A 13216-nucleotide genomic window follows, 5' to 3' on the forward strand; every position below is an offset into this window, starting at 1 on the left:
ATGAAAACCTGGGTGACTTGAGATATGTGTTTGAGAGGATAAAAAAATTTGACTTGAAAATGAATTCTCTCAATTGTGCTTTCAAGGTCTCCTCGAGAAGAATTTTTAGGTATATTTTTCATTATTGGGAAATTAAAACTAGGCCCAGTAAAATTAAGGAGATTATAGGATGTTACCACTAAGAACCTTCGATAACTTTGCTCCTTGTAAGGATAGCTTGATTTCTTTTGGTAATTCATATAAAACTTATTAGGTAGGTGCTAGCCATTTTTAAAACTAATGAAGAAAGATATTTTCTTCATATGGGGTAGATAATTCTATAAAGCTTTTGATAGTATTAGGAGATACTTGTTAAATTCGTCAAATCTCATAGCACCAATTTTGAGGAAGCCACTTATCCTATAAATAATAATATTAAAAAAGTCCCTCAGAGCACTTCTAGCTCAGCATAATGAACAAGGCAAGGAGAATGTAATCTAATACATCAATCGAAGGTCTGATGGAGCAAATATACATTATTCTCTAATTAAAAAGAACTATATGTCAATAATTTTTGTTGTCCAGAAACTCTACCACTATATGCTTTCCCATAAAATTATGGTGATATCAAAGATCAATCCATTAAAGTTCTTAATGACAAAACCAACATTAGTATATGATTTTTTAAGAGAAAAATAATTCATGAGTTTGAGAGATATTCTTCAATGGAGCATCATCATTTAAACTGCCTAACCTCCATATTTAGTAAAAGCCAGAGCCAACATCAATCTTACTTTCATAATTACTAAGGGGATATAATGAGATATTTGTTAGGTCTGATTGATCCTTGAACAAATGTTAAAGTTGAATATGAGGATTTAATAGCGGATATAGGAATTGCTATTTTAGTTGGGTTTTAAAACCTTCATGTTTTTGGTGACTCTCAACTTGTTACAAATCAGGTGTTTGGCATCAACAAAATTAGCAAGCTTGAGATGTCTTACCATCATTGATGGGTACTTGAGCTTATGAAGTGAATTTTAATCATTAAATTATCTCTAATTACTTAAGCTCCAAATATCAAAGCTAACTTCTGGGAAAAATTAAGCAAGAAGATGGAAAGTATGAACAATGAGCTTATATTGATTGGAGTCCAAACTCATTAGGTCTTAGGCCAGAAGTTATGTAGTTCTTGTTGGAAGAGATATTTCCAAATTCAAGCTAGTATGATAAAACTTTTCTTGATTATTAACCTCCCCAATAAATTATTTCTACAGACTAGCTAGATGAACATCAAGCAATAAGAGAAGTTACAAATCTTGGGTAGCCTTAGAATCATGTTTAAATTGCTTAGATGTTAAAGAATAAGAAGATTGGAGCTAGTCATTCAATAACTATTTCAAACCAATAAAAGTACAAGCACACAAATTTCTAGCTGTAAAAATTAGGAAAAGTGCATTGTGATACTCATTTATTAACAACACATTGTATCAAAGAGATTTTGTCGAAATGTGGCTGAGATTTTTTAAGGATAGAAGAAATAGGGTTGTAGTAGAAGTTCAAGAAGGACTTAGAAACACACATCAATCAAGTCCAAAAATGGAGGTCTAGATCAAAAGAATGGACTATTACTGTCCAGCACTGGTGAAATTTATATTTATCATGCTAAGAGGTGTCATGAATGCAAAATTAACGATGATGTTATACATTAAAAGCCAAATCTTCTATACCCTATAGTAGCATCCTGGATATTTGAATATGAAGGCACCAATATAATCAAATTGACATATCCTCCAACATCAATTGGATACTACTTCATTTTGGCTGCAAATGGCTACTTTTCTAGGTAGACAGAAGCAGCCCTATTCAAAGAACTCACGTTCGAGTGCACGTTCTACTTATTTACTCAAAATGTTGTTTATAGATCTGGTGTACCCTGCTACATAATCATAGACATTGATATAACATTTAAAAGAACCAAAATTTATAAATTCGTTAGTCGACACAAAATCGATTAGCATTACACATCTATTTATAACCTAAGGGCAAATGGATTGGTAGAGGTATTTAATAAAATGTTAATAAAACTTCTCATGAAGATTCACATCAAGAATAAAAGAGAGTGTCAGACTAAGGAGTTGGAAGCATTGTGGTTGTATTGTATGATTTGGAAGATGCATACCAATACAACTTCTTATGTATTAGTGTTCAAAGTTAAAGCTGTGTAACTACTAAAGATTGAGCTGCAATCTCTTCGAGTAGCCATCCAACATGATCTCCCTTAGGAAGAAAATTTTTATGTAGAATGGAATAGCTTAATGCACTAGATGAAATCAAATTGTAGTCTCAACAAAATATTGAAACCTATCAAGAAAGAATGGCCAAATCCTTTGATCAGATGGTCCGCCATTGAGCATTTCAAGATGGGCAATTAGTCTTGGTAGAGAGAAAGATAATAAACTCATACCAACCAATTGGTGGTAAATTTAAATTTAACTGGGAATGTCCTTTCATCATCATGAAGGAATACAAGGGAGGAGCTCATTAACTTATCGATCTCAATGGTCAAAGACTCATGTCATCAATGACTAATATCCAAAGAAATACCTCATATAAAGCTTACCCAAGAAATTCCTATACTTAATGTACTATATAATATTTAAATTATTATGCATAGGCTTATTCATATAAGTACTTATTTTCTTAAAATTCTCATGTAGTACAAGAAAGCATTTTAGTATCCTATAAAAATCACTCTATAAGATAGGGATCATTTTTTTTTATGTTTTATAATTAGAACATGTCTAAATTCTCCCATAAGGGTAGGGAATTTTAATTATTTATTTGGGATGACATTGTGCTCTATGCCAAGATCCCCAAATAAATGTTTAAAATCATAAAATACAAAACATCCTAGACCATTCCCAAGAAGATAAGGGACATTTTAAATTTTTATTTGGGTCAATATCATGCTTCTTTTTGAAATCCCTAATAAATATTTAAAATCATCAAATACAAAAAACTTTTAAAATAAGGGAATAAAATAATTTTCCTAGTGTGTTACATATATGTAGGAAAACCTTCAAAACTTGAGACATCGGCTTCTTCCCAAAAATCTAAAGGTTAGAAAGAAGATTTTTATGGCTACACACTCTAGAAAGTTGATCTAGAGTGGCACAAATTCTTTTGTAACTTGAAGCTAAGGTCTAAATGGGTGTATAACGTCAAACTCAACAAGCCAAAAAAGGATCGAATCATTGGTAGCTTTACCTACTCAAAAATTTATAAAAAGGGCCATAGTAGAGAAACTCTCATTTTGTCAACACATCTGTAAGGGTTGTCTTATGTATGAAGGCTCATTTGACTCAATAAGTTCATGTAGTCATATTCTAGAAAATTCTCCTAATTGACAGGATGTGGTGTGGTCAAGTTGCTAGCAGCTCCATCTACTTAACAAGTAATAAAATAGGCCATGGTAGGGGATTTTCCCGTTCAACCTATGGATGATCAAAGATATTAAATTCTAGCTCACCTAATATAATAAGTTTTAAGTAACCTAGATTGAAGTTTTCTTGGTTGGTTAAGAGTCAGGGTATTACCTAAATTTAGTACTACTAATAAAATCCAATACCTACAAATTGTTCAACAAATCTGTTGAGTATAAAATGTGGATCAAAGGAAATCTTCTTCAATGAGTTTACCAAAGCCTTATGCAAAGGACAGAAGAAATTATCCTTGAGTTCATTTAAATATTATTATTGAACTAAGAGGATTTTAGTCATCAACAAGTCTAATATACTTAAAGATCTAGACAAATGACACCTTTCCATCAATTTAGTATGAAGGGTTTAGGTCATTGGAATATTCTCATTTTCCAATCCCACCAAAACAAGAAGCAAAGGGTAGAAGGTATTGAAAATTTTTAACAAGTTAATGCTGTCAAATCAAGTAATCCTTCATCAAGTCCACTGGTCAAAGCATAATCTGAAATGAATCAAATTCTAATATTCTAATTTATTTATATCAATAATAACTCCATTAGCAAAAAGGCACATCCTTCATCAAGTCTATTTAAGCATGAAGCTAGGGAAGAAGATATGTTTTACCCCTGATAAGTAAAATATGACAAATCAAGAAAGTTCCTTCATCAAGGTTGTCATTGATGGATGATAGGGTAGAAGATAAAACTGGATCAAGTTCATCAAAGACTAAATCTATGATAGAAATAGCTCATATATTTTACCAAAAACCCATCATCAATAAGTCCAATCAACATAAAACAAATGATGAATGAAAGCCTCTCTTTATTCAATAAACTACCATCGGTTTAGTCAAAATAGTCACTTGAGGATCCATATAGTGAAACCCTTAGTGTAACATGAAGTATAGATATTTAGAGATTTGTAGGGTCAATCAGTATTCGACAAATATGGGACATTTTAATCATGTATCACCTTTGTTAGGGGCATTTGATGACCTCTAAAAATATTCTACATTTAAAAGAGAATACCAAGTAATGTGACTAACATATATATATATATATATATATATATATATATATATATATATATATATACATTATATATATATATATATATATATATTAATATATATATATATATATATATATATATATATATATATATCGCTTATCTGAGCACTGGGATACTTTAATCAAAATTAAAAAGGATCAAAATCTTAGCTGACCATCAAATAGTTTACACTGATGTTCTCAAGGAACCATATTTGCTAAGGAAGAGACATTCTTGCATAACTCAATTAAAATAATGATGAGTATGACGTGGCGAATGATGAGTATGATCGTTGGCAAGAATGATGTGTGTGATAACTACCCAATTGACATTTGATCATCAAATAAGTTGAGCTAATATGATCAAACCATTAAATTTACCAAAGGTGAGACTACTCCAGTTGAATTAGATGATGATGTCAAAATTGATAGACTACAAATGAAACATTGTGCAACAAACATTCCTAGTTTTATAAACAAACTCTGTCTTGTGTCTGGAGGTCAAAATTATATTAGAAATGGCTGGCAATATTACCCATTCCATCAAAGGTGGTCAACATCAACGGACTATAGGAGAAATATTCTGTGTTGTTAAACGAACGCCACTCATTCATACAACATACTTTACCGTTGAGTCAAAATGTTGAAATTATTTAAAAATGACTATAATATGAATAGGTCCTTCTATGAGTGAAAGTGCAAAATTGAAAGCTGTTTTTTGGAAAAACATGTAAATTGAGGCACATGAAAATAGAATTTAAGAGAGGTATAAATCACATTCCTCTTTCTTTATAGGTTGTATAATTTTATAATGATAAATTGCTTTTATCATATTCATATATATATATATATATATATATATATATATATATATATAGATTAAAATTATCTTTTCATGTTACCTATGTTAAAAGTAAGATCAAATCCTACACAGCCATCCCTTATCTCTGCCTAAAATCTATTATTATCCTATTCAAATCCAATTGTACTAGATCAATAACCAATAGCGATTTTTAGCTCATGCGATCTATTATAGAAGACCCATCATATACACATTATGCTATCTATAAATATATGCAGAGGAGATGTAGTTAATGCAAACACTTGTAGGCAATACTAGAAGATGTAAAATTTATGGCAACTTGCCTGCAGGTGAAATCAGGAGGCTGGTGATTCATACAAAGACCTTCCTATAAGTATTGATAGTCAACCAACATAGAATATAGAAGCTTACTCACTAGAAACTATAAGAAACTTTCCATACACACTGCATACTATCCAAAAGAAAATATAGAAGAGTTGCGATAATATTTGGTACCTATTAGAAACATTGGAAGATATGTGTTGAGCATAATTTATCTAAGAGCTAAAATTAAGAACCCATCATGTACTTGATAGTTTTCATGAAAATGTGTCATGCACTACATGCAAGCACTAAATCATCACACTAATGCATTATGCAAGAAAGTATGCATTGCATGTCTACATAATGCATGCATATCATTCAAACAACCCATACTATACAATTCACCAATAAGGAGAAGAAGGGAATTTGTAGTAAAAACTACTGGCCACTGATAAATTAAGGAAGTAAACCTATGGAGCCAGGTTTCCACACAAGTTATCTACTTAATTATAAGCGACAAATATGAGAACCTAACGCACCATAACTCTTATATACTGATAGAACTACAAGCTCCTAAAAGAAAACATTCAAGAAAGTGACAACTTGTAGAAGAAGAAATGAGCAAAGTAGTTATGGCGATGGGAAAAATTGAAGCCCAACATATCATTAAATTGCTCCACCAGATTTGTACTACTCATACAAGAGGATAGAAGGCTTCTAAATAGAATGCTACACACACTCAATTGATAATCATTTGCACATCTAATACACTTCAAATTTCCCGCCCACATGCATTATAATAGGAATAATGTTTTGTTCAATCATGACATCTGACATTGCAAGATGTATTAAAATACAAATACACTAAACACATATATACTACTATATGGAGAACACATTATGGAAGTATATTAACCAATTTACCAAACACATTGTGTTATAGTGGTACATCACATTTAATAGCAAATACATTATCCATTAGACACATACTTATAGCAACCATAAAAGGGATTATACAAATATGCATACAACACATAAATGCATTCTAAAACTATATCATATAAGTGCATCATATCATTCATGTAAGTTTATTATCTAGTTAATATACTATAGTGGATAATCAATTTTGCAATGTCAATCATGTAAGCATGAGCATCCTATAAATATGTAAATCATGTAAAATATACCAAATATACTAAAAATTCTACAAATATAAATACATGTATGGGCCTAACCAAGCATGATGTTTGCACATATGTGATTTTTCAGCATGCTATATTAGATGAGAAATGAGCCTAAGTTTGTTCCTAATCCTTCTATGTAAATAGATAGGAGATGTCGAAGCTTGAACAACTAAATAAATGATTTTCTATGACATTTTTTTATACATTCATGTTAGGAACAAGGATTATTACAAAAAAGATTTATTATTAAAAAGTATAAAGCTGACAATGAATATTATCCTCTATCACTAAGTAGATAGAGTCAATAAAGTTTAACAACAAAGTGAAATTTCCCATAAAACACTGATGATGGCCATGTTGACAAAAAATATCAATAGTAAGGGATCTTTAACTTTTAAAATGCCTCTCATACTCAAAAAATATAAACACTTACACTGACAATAAAGTCACCCAGATAATGGTCGTGTTTAATATAAATCTAAACCACAGGGGTTAATATATAAAGACCTATTGAAGATCTAAAGATATAAATTTCCCAATAATTTTAATGTTTAAATTTAAAATAAAGCACAAAAATACTTAAAGAAGCATACCCATCCACCCCTTTAGAATAGTTTATTGAGATGGACAAGTTGAAAAAACTCTTTAGCTCATAAAGAGAAAATGTCTTATCAAGAATATCACTAAGATTTATTTTCTATATATCTCCTGACAGTACATACATGGCATGTGACCTCTAACTTATGGTTTCACCACTAAATGGCACCACAAATAAAAATGAGGGAAAATTTCTACGTAACCTGTTATTCAAAACCCATTCTTCCTTCTAAAAATTTTTCATGAAACTTAAATGACAAAACTGTAGAGAGAGTTGCTATTTGCATGTTTAATATTCTTGCAAGTTGTATTATTTTGATGATTTCAAATATTATTTTTTTTATATATCTCCTAACGCTTTTTGGAAGTTTTATTTTTGTTTTGCTCTAGTGTGTACTATCATTTCAGGAAAATCAACTCCAAGCGATGAAGACTTCAAACTATTCATTTGTAAATCACATTTTTTTTACATGAAAGGGAGTGACTGAAATTGAGTAAAAAAATCACAACACACTCTTAGGGGACAATTTTTTGTGAATTGATCGTACGGGACGAACCATGTTCGTATGGGTCGATCATGTCAATTAGCCCCTCAGAAGAGCAACGGACTGAACATACGAGGAGAAAATTTTCTAAGTTCTATTCATCCAGGACGAATGTTAATTTTCATACCGGGACGAAACTCTCGGGATTCTCACTCGCAATGTTCATCCAGTCGAAAAATAATTTTCATACCGGGACGAAACTCTCCGTATGGGTTCGTACAGGATGAAATTAATTTTCGTACCAGGATGAAACTCTGTATGAGTTCGTACAGGACAAAATTAATTTTCGTACCAGGACGAAACTCTCTGTATGAGATCGTACAGGATGTAATATATTTTCATCCCTGGATGAACCTCTCTGTTTAAAATCATTCCAGGATGAAACCTATTCATCCCAAGATGAACTGAACCGACGTAAGTCAGTTGGTTACGTCCTGTAGAATTTTTTGAAACCGACATATGAAATAACCGTTTCGTACCGGACGAACATAGTTCGTACGGGACGATGAGCGTGTACGAACATAGTTCATACCAATTTACATTAGGTTCGTTTCCAACACTTTAAGTAAAATCATCCAGGACGATCCACGATCGTATGGGACCATCCACTGTGTACAGAATTGAAAACTTGCAGTTTTTGGGCGATTTGTTATCGAACTCAGTAATTACTCGGTATTGGAACTAGTATTAGGCCAATATATCTGTACTGCGTACCAGGAGCGCTTTATTCGCTTCTCCCCGGGAAACTCATACTTACTACTCGTAATCTCAGTGGGCACGCAAAAAGGAGAGGACAAAACACTTCCATTGCCAGATACTCGAGCACTTGGTGTAGCTTATGTGCGTCTATATAGACCTTCTGTTACTCGTACTAACTCGGTAATACTTCAACAATATCAACCGGGGCTACGGCGTAATTCTGGCCGGTATAAGGGGTAGGGGCTGGCCGAATGGTACCAAGTGGTCACCTGAGAAGTTGAAAACATCTAGGCTCGGTATCGTTGAGTTTGTGCCAGCTCCGGATTATTCTGTTCGATAAATAGCTTTAAAAATAAAACACTTCAAAAATTACTTTTAGAAAGAAAAAAAAATGTGTTTCAGCGCGGGCTTCTGCGCCCTAAAACCCTCGCAGGGCCTGCCGTTTCCATTGTAACCTGCGAGCTTGACTCTACCAACAGGGGCACCCCCTTTTGAGCCGGCGCGACAACGACTCCAGCAACAATATCTACACTTTCACTAAATCTCTTCAAATGTTTCAACTTCATATGTTTTAATTGTATAGACCTTTATAGATAATGAGCTCTAGTGGAGTAGAACTCGCTAATATGATAAGGTCCATCAATAATCAATATTGAATATCAACAAATCATCCATAAGGTATGTTACATAAAATAGGTAAACATCCAAGAAGGAGCACATATTTCCTGGGGGCGCATTCAACAAAGACTTGCTAATTTTCCGTGTAAGCAGACATACACACAGGAAGAGGATCCTGTTATTATAGTTATATCGCAATAGCTGATAAGCGCACTCAATTTATATTAATCGTCACATTTGACTAGATGATTATCTATTCTTGGTAAGTTAAAATATCGCGATTTTTTCACACTTCTCCTTGCTTGAATTTTAAACAAAAAATAGCGACTGAAGAGAATCAAGCAATTATTTTGGAGTTTGCATTCCAGTCCTTTCCGTACCCCGCTTCTGTCTGATTTTTCATCGAATAAAAAAAACTTTTCCGTACCATATAAATTTTTTTAGGAATTTCGAAGTTACTCTGTGGGTTTAACAAGGGGAGTCTCATCGTTTATGTTTGTAAGACCACCGCCTAATTGTCGCACTCTTGTGATCAAATTTACGGAACGCGGGCTTCGAAAAAGATAAACTACTGAAGTTATACTGTATAAGCCAATTAAGCAATAAGGGCTTCTAAAGGTTTTTTGAAACACGCTTGGTAGTCATATATGGAGTAAAAAAGAGCTTCCAAAGACATTTATTCCAATACTTTCCGAAGCTCATCATGCTTCATAATCCTCATACATTCAATTTCTTGTAAAATGTAAACAATAAAGTTAGGCTTATTGGCATCCAATACTCATATGCTACAGTAAACAAAGAGGGCCTTATCTTCGAATGGAGGAGATTTTGTGATATCCAAAAAAAAAAGAATCAAGCATGTTGTATCGATAGATTGATTTGGTAGAAAAGCATTTAATTTACAAATGAGAGAAAAAACTAGAACAGAAAATAGCTAGTATTTTTTACTCAGGGTCTGACATCCGTGTCTATATCCTAGCAAGGAACTACCACATTACAAGAATAGCCCTTTTCACCAATGGTCATCTGCAATAACATGTCTGACAGGCATAGCTTGTCACCATCTTCGAAGAATAAGGGAGAGGAGACGAATCATTAGCAACGAAGTTGTTGCAAAGAGAGAGGGACAATATTTGAGAAGTTGCTCGGCCACTGAGGAGTTTGGAAAAAGCGGAGAGGATGAAATTGGAGTTGCCCCTTACGTTCATCTTTTTGTGTAGTTGAGTCGACCTTTATTATTTATACAGCCATGTGTTTGGCAAAGTTTGTCACCCCACAGATCCCAAAGAACCATCTTTTACAGATGCGACCATAAGCCCTAGTAATACAACCCCCACAATTAGTGTTCTGTAATCCCGCACTATAAGCCACTGCTCAAGAGGCTCCCATGAACATAATACTTATCAGCCATCGTGACTTCTTTTGCTCCATCATAAGATATGGCGGCATACCGCCTTTTTCACCTCAACTTAAGCTTCGTGGAATCGGCGAACGTCTCTTTTAGCCCATCAATGCCACGATGTTGGCGGAATCCACCAGTACTCTTCCCAACTGCTAGTAGTAAAGTTGACGAACTGTTCGTTTCCTTCTCCATCAATCCTTCCCTGGGAGTAAGGTGAGGGCACTATGTTATTAAACATCTCTCAAAGTGGGAGGGAGAAGACTTCGACAGTTTCACCACTCTCCTAGTGTCTCGAGCGCACTCTTGAAGATTTGCTCCGGTATGGCGCAGGCCGACCAGAGTGACAGTAATCCAATTCACAGTAGAAGCTCTTATTTACATTTGACCAGTGAAAGCCTCTACCAGCGCCTAAATATAGAAACTCTACTGTCAATTTGAAATAGCTCTCTCAACATCTCCTCTTGATCTTTTCTTGCCAAATCAGACTGAAGATCCAAAAGGCAAAAAGTTCGGTGGTGGCGTCTATAATTTTGGACATATATTAAAAAACGAAAACCCGCCCCAAAAACGCGAAGTTGCATTCTGTACCGAAGGATTACCGTACAATCATTAGCATGTTGGAGAATTCTTATAAAGTGCGAAAGACCAGAAAATGTAAAAAGGGCAAGGTTTCTCCCGTCATATTACTACCTGCATTGAGTAGCAACGAACTATCTCGTCATGTGTTGTGCATACGCTTAGAGAAACGTCTTATTTCATACTGGTCTGTGTGACACAAAGATCAACAGAAATTCAATGAACTACGTCGTTCATTCATCTTGGCAGAAAAGCTGAGCTGGAAAATTATAAAAACAGACGGGTTCGCGGGATGAAGATGAGCACATTATATCATAGTACGAAATCAACTATATCATCATAACTGAGAAGAGTGTTCATCCCGGTACATAAATAATTTATCATTGTACGAATCCAACAAGAGTTCGTCTGAGACAAAAGTATTATTTGGTCCTATTGATAGAACTCTGGTAAGCATGCAAGATGAATTGTAGATTCACCGGAATTTTATTGATAAGATATTTCTACGTCGATAAATCATTGCGAGATGAGACGAAAACGTCCGTCCACTCGGGTACATCTAAAAAATATAAAATTTTGTATGTTCGCACAATAATACTTTAAAAAAAGTATGCTTTTGTCCCGTCTGGCATGTTAAAGACTCCGCGTTGTTCCTCTCAGTAATTAGTGCTGAGTAGGGGCTTTGAATATTGTGTTGCAGAGTAACGACTATGTCATTCGATAACGAATTACAAAAACCATTGTCCCATATAGAGTATGTGTTTATAGCTTATATTATTTGTAAAACTCTCTATTAAAAAAGACTCCCTTTTCAATTGTAAGATAGAATAATGTGAACATTTATGACACAATGTACGTCTTTAGAAGTTCCTTCTCATCGCTTGGAGTTATTAGGGCAATTCATGTAACGTGAATGTTGTAGCAGAAAGGCTTAGGTAGCCTACGATGCAAAAAACAACGAAGAAAAATGACAATTATCCTAAAATACGTTTTTAAGGAGTTGAATTATAAAAATAAATTATATTTGAAAGATCATTAAAGTCCAGTTGCGAAGAATTGAAAATATGTGCAAATGAGCACTCTCTCATACAATCTCCCCTTTTATCTGATGTATGGGAAACATAATTTGTTTGATTTAAGATACTTAATTACTAAATAATTTTTCTCAAATCCACGACCCTATGATTGTATGATTATAGAAAAATATGTGAGTGGATTATTGATAAGAAAAGTTGTTTTCTAAAACTTTTTATAATAAAATGAAAAATAACATGAGGACAAATAAGAAGAACACAAAATAGACAATAAACAACACTTTACGTGAATAACATTACGAAAATACAAAAACAAAACACATCAGTCGCAACATTTTATGTAGATGTAGCAAGGAAATAATCAATTTGTCTCAGCCCTTTTTAACAAACAGTAACAAAGGAAGAGTGAAGAAGAAAAGATTTACAAATAATGTTAGAAAAAAGCCAATAAGATGAGAGAGATTTCTTGATATTCTTAAATCTTCAAAGTATGTAGAAAGAACTTGCAATAGGCTATTAAATTTGGATACGACAGAATAGACTGAATTTATATCTAAATGTCAGAATGTAAATCTTTAGTAATAAAAGACGATTTTTCGAAGGGAGCGAATTGAGATTGGTCATAGCAATATAGACATGAATACACAACTTATACAGAGATTGATTAGTCAGTTGGCCTAATGACTAGCTCATTAGTAAATTTTATAACTCAACGTTTATCGAAATTAATATTAGAATTCTGAACTTAGATAATTCATGAATTTAAAGATTAAAATTAGAAGTCATTATGAAGTGATTATTAACATGATGGCGCTATTTGCGCACCTTTTTCTCAATTTATTCTCGTAGCACCATTTGTTTGTGCTTTATATTTTGTATTTGGGCTTAATATTTCTTTGGCTTTTTCTTCTGAGTCATTACAAAT

This window comes from Dendrobium catenatum, unplaced genomic scaffold (assembly GCF_001605985.2).
Source record: "Dendrobium catenatum unplaced genomic scaffold, ASM160598v2 fragScaff_scaffold_384, whole genome shotgun sequence".
Classification (NCBI taxonomy): Eukaryota; Viridiplantae; Streptophyta; class Magnoliopsida; order Asparagales; family Orchidaceae; genus Dendrobium; species Dendrobium catenatum.